The sequence below is a fragment of the Hylaeus volcanicus genome, chromosome 1 (assembly GCF_026283585.1).
Source record: "Hylaeus volcanicus isolate JK05 chromosome 1, UHH_iyHylVolc1.0_haploid, whole genome shotgun sequence".
NCBI classification, from domain to species: Eukaryota; Metazoa; Arthropoda; class Insecta; order Hymenoptera; family Colletidae; genus Hylaeus; species Hylaeus volcanicus.
This window is the reverse complement of record NC_071976.1, coordinates 4,465,099-4,480,368: the sequence shown is the minus strand read 5'-3', so window position 1 is coordinate 4,480,368 and position 15,270 is coordinate 4,465,099. Positions and strand designations below refer to the sequence as shown.

The 15,270-nt window shown below is 41.1% G+C and overlaps 1 protein-coding gene across 2 annotated transcripts in view; it reads left to right on the top strand.

Annotated features, from left to right (window-relative positions):
- The window catches only part of LOC128884582 (semaphorin-2A), a 313,381-nt gene that overhangs the window by 275,057 nt on the left and 23,054 nt on the right, over window positions 1-15,270 (top strand). The gene's annotated exons all lie outside the window — the stretch shown is intronic.

The window sequence follows — 15,270 nt, the reverse complement described above, 5'->3', positions numbered from 1 at the left end:
CACTTCATAATCTTTTACGTGAATTTCTCTGGGTTCCCAAGCGTCAACATCGACTTCTACTGTCTGAATATTGTCCGGATCGTGTCTCACAGTTCGATAATCACCACTGTAGTATCCGATAAATCCCACATTCAGTGGTATCGTGTTCTACTATAATCTGAGGTCATCTGTGTCGGATTTTACAAGCCTGTGGTTGTAGCGTGTTCACGGGTCTTCAATATTGGATTTGTGTCTACGAGTGTTCTATATTGGATTCTGCTCAGTCCCATGGGTTCCGGGACGTATGTAGCTGGTCCGATATGTCCCGGATCGTTACCAACGGTACGTACAAAAGCCGATTCGGTATGTATCAGGTTACATCAGATCTCCCGACATTCATGAGAAAATTGCGCACGAATCGCGAATATCAACCATAGTTTGCCAATGATTGTTTCGTGGCTACCATCGTAATCATCATCAACTTTCGCGGTGATCGGTGATCATGAACTGCATCTGTACTCTGAAATCATAAATCATTAATTTCTAATCATTCGGAGCTATAAATTATTCAATAATCACTGATTACCGACTGTTTAGTAATTGTAATCACTAATTATGTTTTATCGACCACTAGTATCAACACATGCAAACGAAGCGTTACACTGAAAATACAGGTCCTATACGCTACAGTAAAGTTTACCAAAAATTCTTCGAGATTTTTGGAAACGAAATCTGTTTTATACAACAAGAGCGTTTATCGATCAACTCCTGCATTGTTGGTTCGGGATACTTTCAGTGGCGGCGAGTATAATCATACTCGGTATTCGTCGGTTTTTAGAATTCATTCAAAATAATTTTAAATGACTCGTTTAGTTCAATATTTATTCAAGCACATGTCTATAATAATAGATACATGTCTCTGAAAGCAAAACTTTATTTATGAACTAGCGAGTATATTCGCGCAGAAAATGTTAAAGTCAAATACGACGTAAAAATGCGAGTGACATCGAAACGTTGAAAATTTCCACTAAATTCAACAGTTTCTCGCACAGTGATATTGTCCTTTTGTTAGCCACTGTTTCCCGTGGAGGATTATTAGCATATAGCGCGCACGTGGGGGAGACAGAACGATTCTATCTTCTAACGGTTCAGTGCGGCGCGTTACTATTTGATGAGATAAAAAGCGCCGCGGTGGCTCAGCCCGATGAATTTTTAACCGCGACTCCCAGGTACCATTACGGGCCTCGAATTTCGTAGGTTAGGGGGTGTCGATACCCTTGGGAAACCGGTAGTCTTCGTGCTTTAATAATTCAGCACGGTAAATTGTACCAGCCGTCGTATAGACTGATGTACCGCCTTCTTTTACTTCCGTTCAAAAGGTTATTCGTAAAAAGCAACGGTTCCATTAATACTTGACGACGGTCGCGTCTAGGAATGCGGTTCGATTTCACTTTTACAGAATTGTGTCCCTCTCGAGGCGCGAGTGAACTTGTTTCGCTGTTGAATGATTCATCGGGATCAGGAAAGAAGCTTTACCTTTTCGATGCGGTTTCCACGTGAACGGAATTGAATTACTCTTCGTTTTCAGTTATCTTCGGCGCTCGTTGTTCCTATCGCACAAACGAATTTTGCTCTATTCAAATTCCCGAATCATTTTGTCAAAAATTGGAAGAATCCGCGTACATGAAATTTGTTGTACAAGATTTATTTACTGGTCGAAATTAATTTCCGAAGATCGAGCAGTGAACAGAAAAATATTAGACTCAATGACTAGGAGTAACGTCAACTATCTGAGATGTGTTAAAAATATTCCATCGTGCATAAAAAGAAGTTGGGAAAATTTTAAATGCATCTGACCGCAGAGAGCTAAAGAGAAACATAGTAGAAGTAATAAGCATTCTGAATATTCGAGTCCTTGCGGTATGAGTAATGCGAATGCAATGGTAAAACTAAATGCACTAAATATATCAGATTCGACTCCTGTACGGACGAGTTAAATCTATCCCTGAATCGTAGCAATCAATTTTGAAAGGGGAAGCCAGTGAAGAAGTCGGGCCAGCAAAGAACCAGCGGTTCCGCTGATCGTCATTAACGAGAAATCAGCTCGTCTCGAGATCTTGAAGCGAAACCTACTAGTCGGCGTTTCTTGCCTCGCAATTGGTGGAATTTCCAAACTCGCGACAGTTTTGCGACGACGCCGATGATTAAACCGGCACTGCTGAAACAAGGATTACAAAGAGAGAGGGTCGGGGGACGATGAACCGAACGAAGTGGCAACGAGTTCGCCAGAGTTTAGCGAGTGGATGACAACCTCTGGTTCTGCTCGCGACATCATCACCTAGCCAGGAGCTTAATCAAGCCGGGGCCGGATGCCGAAAGTCTAAAGCCACCCTCTGATGTGCCCACCGGTGGCTTGTAGACCTCTTGAATAGAGGAAGAAGAGACGGGAGAGAAACCGTGACTGATCTGGAGACGAGGAGCATAAAGCATCGAGCTCATCCGAACTGGGACACGGCGCGGTAGTGATTACATGTGGACACGGTGTTTTCGGTGTAGCCTGGCACCAGTCCTCAAACCTCTCACCTTTCCTACGTAATCAGGCCGCCTTTCTTGCGTCTGGTTGCAACTTCTCCTAAAGACAGTCCTTCCGCTTCGATCCGCTCCTCGAAACGATTGCATTCGTTGGCCACGATTCCATCTATTCTATCGTTTAGCGACTGGGTCATTCCGCAGGAGTCTGATTTCGAGAATTTTCAAGTATCCTCGATGGTCCAAGAATGCCTATTTTTGATCATCGTCCTTTATGCAACATTGGAGGAGCGTCGTAATATTCGCTGAAAAGTTGTAAGAGTCGTACTTGTTAACATCAATATTATACATTTTACGTTTCTAATATCGAGTACCGACGAAAATAATAAAATTCTGAAGCTGCACATCGTAAATTTGTATCGTTAGAACGAAGATAAAAGTTACAAAATATATTTTGAAATATCAATGTTGTCGATATGTAGTGTATAAAATAGATAGATCTTTATAATTTTTTTCTTTTAAGCAGAAATAGAATTTGAAATATCGTGAATTCACGTCAGCGGTCGCGAATGTGTTAATATATTTTGGGGTATTTTGAAGATTGATAGTACGACGCTGTTATTTTCCGAAGGTTTATGGCTAGATTAATAGTTGAATAGGTCCTTGGCAGAAATCCGGGCATTGTTGGTGACCGTTCAATCGGGGATTGGGTGATATTGTTTAGGATGTTGAATAGGAGGTGATATTGATTAGGAAACGTAAGCGTTCGGAGGGTTGACAGGCGACCTTATGTTGTATTGATAAGGGATGGAGTTTTGTACCAAATAATACGAATATTGATCTACTTACCAGTACGTTTGTTGAAGAGAATAGTCTTTATCTCTAAAATCGTTTAGCAATGGCCGTTCTATTTTGTTAGTGCCTACACTGTGGAGCATAACTATAGCACCACTTATATTTTGAAATTTTTCAGCCTTTATGCATAACTGAATTTATGCATGAAACTTAAATGAAAGTATGCCTTATCTTCTAAACGATGTAACATGTATATTATTGTTGATATTTTATATATTTTTGCATTTGTGCACATTTTCATAGATCCTCCCATATTTTCATTTCCTATAAATGCATAAACAACCGCAGTCTACTCGTAACATTTGGATAAATGTGACATATAAAAATGAGGAAAGGAAAACGTGAAACGCGGCTAGTGAGGCCTTATGCGTGTGTGCCTTCGGTGAAGTCTATTTCGTCGGTAAGAAATCTCTTTGTCTTTGATGCCTTGGCTCCGTGTGGCAACCTACAAAAGCGTCGACCTATTTTCCAGCCGCACTTTTTGTCCCTTCTGTTCCCTAACGGGTAAATGAGGACTTGACGAGGTCTAATGAAATGCAAAGACGCGGAGAAGCAAGCGAGCTCGCTTGGTTTGAAAAATATGTGAATATCAAACACGCCTCGCGCCTTCCATGACAACACGTCAAAATATATGTATAACGTCGTTTTTAGCGACGTTGTTGCGAGCGAATGTTAATATAGAGAGTTAATATGTTCAACAATGTCTCTCTCAACGGACAACACAAGAAAATACTGTATCATATTAGGTAGACTGGAAAGTAACGTCGTCTCTTTTACATTAAATTCAAACAGATTTTTCTAATAAATTTCTATTTTTAATCAGTTATGCAATCGCCATCGTTATCAACAGCCTTCTGTTATCTAGTGTGCAAATTTTCAATGTCAGATCGATAAAAATCAACGAGTTGAATGACAAACAAGTATTTAAAAACGACGTTACTTTCCAGTAAGATGTACTACACACAGTTGAACTTAATTACCGCTATCTAACCCCCAACCGAATCAGTTTTACGTCATTAACCAACCGTAAGACATCTAATTTCGCGTTACGAAACGTCGTTTAAATTGCGGTAGACGATTCGGAAGGAATTCCGGAATTCCTTCCTGGTCGCAAGGAGCCTGCCAAGAGGAAAAGAAAATAATAATCCACGCGTTCCTTAATGAAATCCCGTCTCATCCCGGAATATCCTCCAAATATCTGTTCGCGCAATCTCACGTCGGAGACGCGCCTTTGCAGGTTGTCTGCTGCCTCGCAACATTTCGGCATACAGCTGCAAAGACCGGAGGGGGAACGGAGTAAGGTTCGCCGTCTCAAAATGCAAGCGTCAACGACTTTCGTTGGTTGTAAGACGGCCAGACGTTTCTCGCAGACTGCTTACCGAGCGTGTAAACGCGGCTCGGGGATCCCGCGGCCTCTCTCTATCCGTCGTCTCCGCCTTCCTCCAGCAAATCCGCGAAAACTGGGTTCCCCGAGAGTTCAGGGTTGAGACCAACGGCACAGAGACGGGAGATATTTCTGTTTAATAGTCGGCGTACCGTCCCCGGTAATGGAAGTCGAGGCGTTTGCATGCCGGGAGGCACGCCGGTGCCGTAAAGTTAATGGCGTTGTAGGCAACACGATAAAATGATGCACCGCAGCTAGGCGACAATATTATTGCCACCGCCTTGCATTCGCGAGTGTCCCGCGAGATCGAGAACCTGATTCAACCTTGGGATCCATGCAGTATACCCGTGGAGTATGCTCTTTCTAAGTTAAACCCCTGGTGGTGGTGTGTTACACTCTACCAGTGAGAAGTAACCTAATAGAAAACGTTCTTAATATATCAGAGACTACAGTCGAATGGGGTTTGAAGTATTCGTTTATAATGTAATGTATAACGACGAGAAGGTAACTTGCGTCTGCTCTTCTCCTTCTCAGCTTCCCTTTCCTCCGTCACGTCTGGTTCGCCGCGTCTCTTGGTCTCCGTCTACTTGCTCGAGAACTTTCTGCTGCTCTTTAGTGAATTAAGGACTGGAGAACATAGCCTTTAATCAGAAACCGAGCGAGATTAAGGTGCGTTCCCATTTCGCGAGCTCGTTAACCGGTCCCTGGTTATACGAGAGGTTCGTTAGAAAAACGACGTTGGAAGGAGGTCTGGATATCGAGGTTGTAATCTGAAATTGAACCGTTAGACGAATTGACGTCTGTGGCTGGCCGCGTTTGTTCGCTCTCGGTCCTTTTTTTTTTTTTGCATACGTGACTTCTAGGTCTTTGATCGACGCGAAACGGTCTAGACTCTACAACGAGAGGGCAGATATTTTTTGTATTATTGATCTCGTAGTCGAAGCGACGAAATACCGAGTTTTGCATCCATCTTGCCAACCCTTAGATGGCATAGGGTATATCCGAGGCTTCAGCTTCATAATTTCGATTATACCTCGTTGACTTGATTGAATTAGTATTTCACATTTCAGTCAATGCTCTCTTTTAACATTTTTAAGTATTTATGTGTAACGTCCTTCGAATTGTACACTTTTTCTTGTTATATATTGCGTAAGAAACGATGACTATTATCTTTATTTCTACGCCATTAGAATTCAACGCATCGAATATTGATTCGAATAAGCAAAATTATGAGTCATATGTAATTTATAACAGAGATGTATATTTTCAGCTTCATATCTATCAAGCATTTATTTATTTTTTTATGTAACTTGATTTTATAAACATTTACATTGTAATGCATACTGTAATATTATTTCTATCAATGAATGACGTAGAGTAATCCATCGTTAAGTAGTAAACGCATTACCAACAGATCTTCAACGCATGACTTTTTTTTAATAAGCTTCGCAATAATCTCCCTTGCGTGGAATTTGATATAAACCGAAATTGCGCGATCGTCCAAAGGTGAAGAAGTTAAGAATTAAGCCGCAGAAAGAAATGAAATTTTTCTTAGATTCCACGGTGCTAACTTCGCTTCATTATGAGAAAGAGCGAAAAAAGTGCAAAGTTTATGCGATGCTCCGTGGTTATTAAGTTATATTCCCGAGGACAGTGCAGCCCCGTGCGTTACAAATATTAACTGAACGTAATGGCGGGAAAATTTTACGAGTTACATAAACTTTTATGTTGCCGGCCGGTGGTAATGGAAAAAGGTCGACTCGTATCCAACATTAGATTCTACGACTCATTTTCCTCCAAAACAATTCAACGTTACCATAGCTCATAAATGAGCGCGCTTAATTAACGACTCAGAGCTCCGTGGATGCATGAAATCAAAATGTTTTGCGATCTTCGCCGTATTTGGATATAGCGATATTAACCCTTTTACTGCGAAGGGCGTTTACACGCGTCCTCGAGAAATGGGCTTAGAGAAATGTTTATATTCGTTAAATAAATTAAAGAAAAAAAGATATCATCTTATAGGTAATGATAAGACGGAACTTTTTTGTATTTACACTTTATTCATAGGACGCTTAGTTTTGAAAATAAAAATTGAAAAGTTTCAAGTTCATTGCAAAAATTGAATTTCAAGGAAAAAGGTCTTCTAACTTTTCAATTTTTATCTCTGAAATTAAACGTCCTATGAATAAACTGTTAATGTAAAAAAGTTCCGCCTTATCATTCTCTATAAGCTGATATTTTTTTTAAATGCACGCCTCTACGCCTCTTAGAATTTCCAGCAAAAGTCGTCCCGCGGTCAAAGGGTTAATCCGCTACAAGAACGATTCCGTACTACAAGAGTCTTCTTACCCAGCAAGATTCCTTGTGCGCGCATTGACCGAAACGAAAACGCGATAAACTATAAAATAAATCCTTTGGTCGATTAATGACCCGGACAGGGCGCAATTCCTTCGCACAAAGTACCCGCGTAGTTTCCCGTCGCACCCTTTCCGTGTAGCCAATACCATTAACATGTTTCATTTCATCCGACCCTTCAACTCGCGTAAAAAAAGAAAAGGGGGAAGAACTCGACGCAGCCTCGGCCACGGTCTTCGACCCATTCTTCCTTTCAAAGATATTCCACCGCGGCGACCCCACGATAGCTCAGCTATTTCTAACTCACGCTCACCGCCGGATAGTAATGATTAGTGGAACGAGAAGATCCTCGCCGGCTTACGGTTAAGTGCGGATACCGGGAATGGCTTCGCTTTTAATTACCGACGAGCCCGTGTGTAACATCGCGGCCTTAATGCACCGGGCTGCTTAACGAGTAATACGTCGTTATCAACGGCCACGCGCAGCTGTACCGAGGGTGGTCGGATCGTTAAATGATTTTAACGGGACGCCAAGCGGAATTTACATGGGGCAATTGCAAGTGATACGCAAATCTCGCTGGTACGTTTGAAAATGATCGCGGTGTTGGGATGTCAGCGAGACATCACCTTGTATACAGCTATTTTGAATCTTGGGTTTGAGGAGTGCGTTATTAATTTGGATTTCTTAACCCTCTATGGACCGAATTTCGTAAATGTATCCAAAGTACATGCTTTGAATGATATTTCTACTAATTTTGATAAGAACATGTTGATGTGTATAGAACGTATAACAAACTTGAACACTTCACTCTGCAGTGTTGCTATATTTAAGACACTTACTGTAAATGTCGGTAGAACGAATAAACAAAGAGACGTATTACATATCTGCTCTGGAATTGAAGAAAGAATAACTCGACGAAGAAGTTTAGAATGATTAGAAAAGGAAAGACGTGTTATGTTTCTGCCCTCGAATTGAAGAAAGGACAACTCTACGAAAAAGTTTAGGGTGATTCGCAATCATGGAATCGGCTTTAATTAGTCGATTGAGAGCGATCCTACGGTGTACTGATCGATAAGGCTACCTTAGATAGGCAAGTGCAGAAGACGTGGGAACATTCGGCATTAGAACGAAGGATGTAGAGAAAGAGATCGATGGTTGGGGCGAACTTAGGTGAATAAGGATTGATGAAAATGCACTGGTAGCGAGTGTGGAAGGTTCCGCCGCAAACTAATCCAGTCGAGACTAGACCTGAACTATTGAAGATTAAGCGGCTCTGAAGCACCAAGGGAAAAATATTAAGAGTAATGGTCAGGCTACGTCTATGAAATATGTACGAAGGAGTATCCAAGAGTATTGTCGAGTTAGTCGCACAGAGACGCTGAAAGAATAGATCCCGAAGAGGTGTGCAAGAGGAACTTGACGTAAATCAGTTATCACGTAGACCATATAAAAGATAGCACGATGATTATTCGTTAACGTCTTCACATCAAAATAATGGATACATGATAAGAGGAAACAAGACAATCTCGACATAAGATCGAAGGCGGATGGAACTTACAGAGCAATGAGAGTGCGCTGGGTGTATTCAGTTATGACTTGGTAGTCGTTTTGCATAGGAAATGCGAGGCGTATATCAATGTCTTCGAGTCGAACTAGTTCACCAGCCACACGTGCTATACTTGCTGAATAATTGTGCACACCGAACGAGCGTAACCGTAGTTCGTAAGTAGATTATCTTTATACCTGAGCAGATCTCCTCTGAAAATTATTATATTATCCCACTAACGTACTTCCTTGACTAACAATTATTTCGCGAGCATGTAGATCAGTCGCCTTTGTCTTTGCTACGATTATTCATCACTCTGACTCTCTCGTTGATTGCATTTAAATCCTTTTGTGGATTATTCGCTAAAATCGCTCGTTTTATCACTTATACAGAACGAAAATTAAGTTAATTTTTATCTGCTTATCTCTGTATGAAGTGGTAAAAATAACTAGGTATATTTAAGTAACCTTTGAAAAAGGTTAACGTTGAAGATATAGAATAAAAATTTGTCACGTGAAGCTTTCACTTTCGAATTTTTCACAGAAGTATAACGCACGGTCGAGCAGATATTGCAAATTATCTTCCATCGACGTAACTTTATTTGAATGTATACTTGTAATGATCCAAACTCGTTGGAAAATTGTTTCGGCACGCACGTCGAAACGCAAACGATACTTCAAAGGGCGTCGACGGGATTTAGATTCTCATCCGCGCCTGCAACAATTTCGATCAGCAACGCCGGCTACGCAAATGATTATTTCCTATAAGCCATTCGCGCACTTCCCTCCATCGAAACGCGATTAACATTCGAGTCAACGAACGCGATCAAAGCCAGCGAAATCAGCCCACATTACGATCCCCGTCGTTGGTCGAGCGTCGCAAACAGTTCGTTAGGCTCTCGACGAGAACGATACCGATCTCACCTACATACTTCATTTCGCGTGCTGTCGGGAATATTCGCGTTGCCCCGTGAACGGAATTAATACAAGGGCAGCGAGGGAAATGTGAGCACACAGTAGTCCGGAACGTTACCACGGCAGTCCAAAGACCGCATTTCGTATAGAAGAACGAAAATTTCAAATGAAATGGTGCTGCTTGCACAAGCAACACTTTTTTTTCTTTTTTTTTTTAGGGAAAAATTTGAAACTTGATATTCTTTGTGGAGTTATAATTGCTTATGAAAAAGTGTAAAATATGCATGAAAAATAAATTTCATTAATTAATATAATTATTATCATCTATAAAATTATCCTACATAAAGGCACACAATCCGCAGGTTCAGTAGTAGTAGATATTTCATGTCATTTTTGGGAGTTGACTCACTTTGTTGAAAATTGTTTTCTCTGGGGTAAAGAAGCTTAAGATAAAATGAAATCAATCATTTCTAAGTAGTCTATGAACAAACCATGATGACTTTATTTGAAAGATGATCGTACGAAACTTCAAACATTACTCGTTTTTTAGACAAACCGAATCTAAAGCAGATCTGCCTACAAATAACCGCAATCTCATACGGGGTGGAGAATTCGAAGCAAAATTAGCAAATAATTTCAAAATTACAGGTGACATTATAAAGTGTTACTAGGCAAATTGTATACGATTACTTTTCTCAATGAAGAATGATTCGTTTGGTATTTTTCTACGTGAAATAATACTGATCTCTGAGTGGTCGAATTGAGGCTATTTAGTTAATTTGATCAATTCTTGCCTTCCGAAACGCACGTTTTGGATGATTGTGCGATGGAACGGTCCACGACCACTTGGAGAACAAGATGTGTGCACGCGATTCCACGCTCGCAGGAGCGCGAGCGCGTAATCGTACAATCGCGACGTGTGCTCGCGTACGCAGTCTGTTTAGACACCGTACGTTTGCAGGTGATTACGCATTCGTGTGCGTGCGCATCCACCTGTGGCCCCCTTGTTCTATCGCTCGCCCCCGCAAGCGCGTGATTCGCACAGTCGCGCGTGTGTTTGTGGATGATTATATATTCGCGCCTGCATACGGACGCGATGGTGCTATTGGCGCGCAGGAGTGTTTACGTACCTCGTGTTTGTGGACGTACGTGTGATCCTACGCGTGTGATTAACCACCGTCTCGAATATACGACTGCTATCGAACGCTTCTGTCGAGGATGATTGTGAAGAGAACTTGTCATCGTTCTTTAGAAATATGAAAATCTCGCATTCGAATAAATCACTGAAATCGTAAGCTAGAATGTTATAAATTTATTTTATCGATATATGTTTAACATTACCACAAAAATATGGAGTTATTCGTAAATGACATCATCAAGAGTTATTTGTATCAGATACAAGTACTTGTATCTTTGCCTAGCAAATGAATATTACTTCACAATTGAATTCTCTATTTTACATTGAAATAAAAACTGTAAATGTATACATAAATCAAGGTTTTTGCTACGAAGTTAGAGAATCGTCTCGGCTATTTAATTATCGTATCTCTAAGGAACTGTCTTTGTTAGGATCTTTCATGAATATTCAATAACAGTATGTTAGAGTCTCCTCCTCGGCGACAATAGCTAACGGCACAAACAAATATATATACTCCTACGCAAATTGAACTTAATTATTGGACAGAGGAATGAAACACAATGAGATAAGTGGGCGGTGATGCCTGTAATACAGTACATACACATTCATTGTATGCTCACGACGCGCTTAAGAATTAGAAGTTTAAACGTCGCGGGTCAAGGAAGAAAGAAGATATTAATTAACTGGCGGTGAAGTAAGAAATCACAAGTCACATTTCAACTTTAATGAACCCACGTTCTATTTAGACAATTACGTGTTTGGTAATAAGAGAGAAAGGCAAGCATCATTACTTGCACTGCTGGTAGAAAGCTTTATTTCAATATTTCATACGCTGTTCCCATAATAAATGTGCATAGAAAGCGTTCCTGTCTTTGCGAGGTTGCGACAGACGTGTGAATCATCTAATCTTTGTAACACATATGGTATGTTCTCTATTACGTGAATAAACAATATTAAGAATTTACGGAAGGTGAATGGCGAGATCAAAATTCATATTGTACAGCTACTTCGCGAATCACTAAGTAACAAAGTTCAGCTTTATTGAATAAAACAAATTCGATCGAATTTCTTTCACCTGCCATGAATCCCGTTTCCGCGCGGACCAAAATTCTCTTCCTAGCTAGGAACACTTAACGATCGCAATTGCAGCGAATATTGAAACGTTCGTTCGAAGCGAGGCGCGTAAATCGGCCATCGTAAGTCTGCCCGGACTCGTGCAATCCGCGAAGTTCCAGCAACGGAAGCCTGTAGAATAGAATTTCGCGCAGGAATTCCATTTTACGCTGCACTCGCCGCAACCCTGGGGCTGATTCGATTCGGTTCGAAGCAATTCATTTTATCGTCCCGACCGACCAAATAATTTTCTACCTCCGCCGAAAAACAATTACGAAATCAAATGCCACGAATTGTCACCGGCCCCTCGAAACATTGTAAAATCCGCGATTTATCTCAACAATCAGCGCCAACAATTTTTCTAGACCAAGCTGAAGGTATTGCGTATGAAATTCCGAATTTCAAAGAAATAATTTACGATTTTATGACGTTGTTATAAACGAATGCTTTTAGTCGAAATTATTACCAACGTATTTGACACAATTTTGTTGGGGAGATTGCACGTGCATTCGTTATTAGTCAAAAATCTGTTTTATCTTAGAATATTATTTTTATAATTTGAGTAGTCTATCCGCATTTAACTGGTATTGTCTGTACTTCCTAGACCCGGGAATTATTTCGAACATGCTCGACATACTTAGGTTCCTTATACTGCTAAAGTTTATAATAAACAATACCAGGGTACCGACTCTGTTTATTCAAAGATAGAGATAATATATTTACGAGATCGAGTAATCCGATATTTCATATGCAGCAACTTAATTTGAGTTAGATTGGAAAGCAGTTTTATTCGTCGAACGTCGTCTTTCACCCTCTTTCTGCGCAAGAAAATTTACATTTTAGGAGAAACTTTTATGAGAAATTAATTCATGAAGGACCTGACCTTCAAGCACGTGTTCCTAATTTTTAGGCAAAAGAGATATGTAAAAAAGGCGGCTACCTAAAATTAAACGTCATAGATACATATTTAGTTGTACTTAATATCTACAATTTATTAACGTACAATTTCCAAAATATCCAGTACGTTTCGAAAAGAAAGACCAGGAACTACAATGACCACTTTTTGTTTACTTCGGTGTAAATGTTTCTCTATATTATTAATTTTCTCTTCTGTATGTAATAAATTCACAAAATTATCAATTTACCGTTGTAACACTGTTTTTAAAGTACTTCTCGCTTCATTGTATCATATCATGTAATAAAACTAAATATTACGTACTACCGAAGCTGACCAGAAACTTTCATGATCACTACATCTAATACAGATGAATACAGATGAATACAAATGAATACAGATGAATACAGATAATAAAATGCTTCAGGGGGCATTGTTGGGTATTAAATAAATAATAATATATTCCATCGCGTTGCCACGAACAGAACAACGTTACCTAGGTGATGCAATATTAATAATCGTCTGTGTCACGTGAAATATCGCCAAAGGAACCGTAGTCGAGCGTACGATACGCAGTCCGACAGTTTCAACGTTTCGAGTGTCCCTGTTGCTGTCTTTCGCATCGCCCGAATAACAAATATCGTCGGTCGGTCGCATGCACGAAGCAAAAACAATTCTTTCGTTTAATTTATTAGCCGTAGATCACCGGCACCGGGTGCTGTTTCGGGTTTTCCCTTGATGGCCGGGTCGGGGGTAGGACAATTTCGAGGATCAACGCCGTTTCTGGCAATGACACCGCCAGGGAGCGGCACGCGACGTCCACAGGAGATCGATCGTTAAGGCAAACGCGTTTCGGACGATTGACCGTGCAAACGAACCACTTCCTTTTCCGGATCGTGTCCCCGACCTCTCCAGGCACACGAAACGCTCGAAAGAGAGGGGCTCTTCTCGAGGCGTCGGAACGCATGACCGAAGGGTTCGCAAGCCTGCGGTTTCCGTTTTTCTGAATTACGTTAGGACGCCACGTATGCCACGCATTTGCTCCTGGCATACTAATACGACCGTGTTTTAAGAGGTTTCCTCGGTTGTGTTTGATATGGTCGCACATAGTGCTACTCTAAGGTGTTGGAAAAGATTGCTCGGTATGTGTAACAGTTTATTTAAAGGGGCACTACCAACTGTTTTTCACTAAGTAAAATTTGACATGTCTCGATGATTTCGACAAAGTTTTTGTTTAATATTGTATAGGACGTTAGGTCCTCTCGTGTGATTTATGATATACTGCTGGGTAGGTTGACAGGGAGGCAGGAAGGCACGCCATATTTTGAAATAGAATTACATATAAATTTTAGTATTATTTACTATGTTAATATTATATTATTATATTATATGTAATATATCACACTATGTATAATTTACATTGGTATACATTTCACACCGATGCAATCAAAAATACACGATCTCATTTAAACAAACGTTAATGACCCTCGCATGTCCCCTACGCGTCTACTAACAGAAAGTCTAATAACATCAGAATATGGCTCACTTGAAACCATTCAAAGCTGTCTACATAAATGTTTGCTATGTATCATAATTGATAATATTCACGTAAACCGAGTTGGTAATATCCGTTGGACGACTCTGTCTGTACGCCTTTAGCAGCGAAATGGTTCAAACACCAAGTCTGTCCGAATTGCTTGGCAGACTCCGTACGGAAACGATCATAACGAAAAAGGAATCTGCCATAGAATGGAAGACATGTCGTCAGGCTTCGTACCTCCTCAAGGTGCCTATTCCATAGCTGTGTCTGTTGACCTTATTCCGAGGGCGCATTCGTAGCAGTAAGTTTCGAAAGGTGAACGAGTGGCGCATCCGTCGTCTGCCGCGGTGTCGCGACCCGCACAATGACACGAGTGCCGACCTCTTCTGCGCGCTTGCAAAACGTGAAGCATGCACTCCTGACACCTCTTCGCGCTAAGGTCGACCGTGTCGAGCAGTCGTCGTCAAAGAAAGGAACGAGGGACAGCTGCCAAGCCCGACGAACGTCGAACGAACGCGAAAATGGCCCGGACGAAGATCCCGCCGCTCTGCTCTCCGAATGACTCGTAATTATGGCACCCAGGTGCCGAAATAGAATTTCCCAGCTTTCGACGAGCCAGCCAACGTCTCGCGTCGAGTCATTCAACGGGCGTTCCAATGGAGAAAGATTCATTTTCCTCCGCCCCGTGTCGACATCTCGTCGACTGAAATTTCTTATCGACCCGTCTTTCGTCGTCGCTTCCCGAGCAAGGTGCCATAAAATGGACGGGGCTAACGAAGTTTAAAAGTATATCGCGACGAGTGTGCGTTGTAATTGAGTTCCCGAGGGTCGTTTGACGTTTGTGTTCTTAATGATCGTCCTATTTCCCGCTCGTCGGAAGCCAGCTCGCGAAATGAATTCTCGCGTTGTACAGTCTTTAATCGTTTCACCTGGGACGAGCGCATTATAAGGACAAACGTTGCAAATATTTAACTGTTTCGTCGCGTGAAAACGCTTGTCATTTAGCGACACCGTGGAAT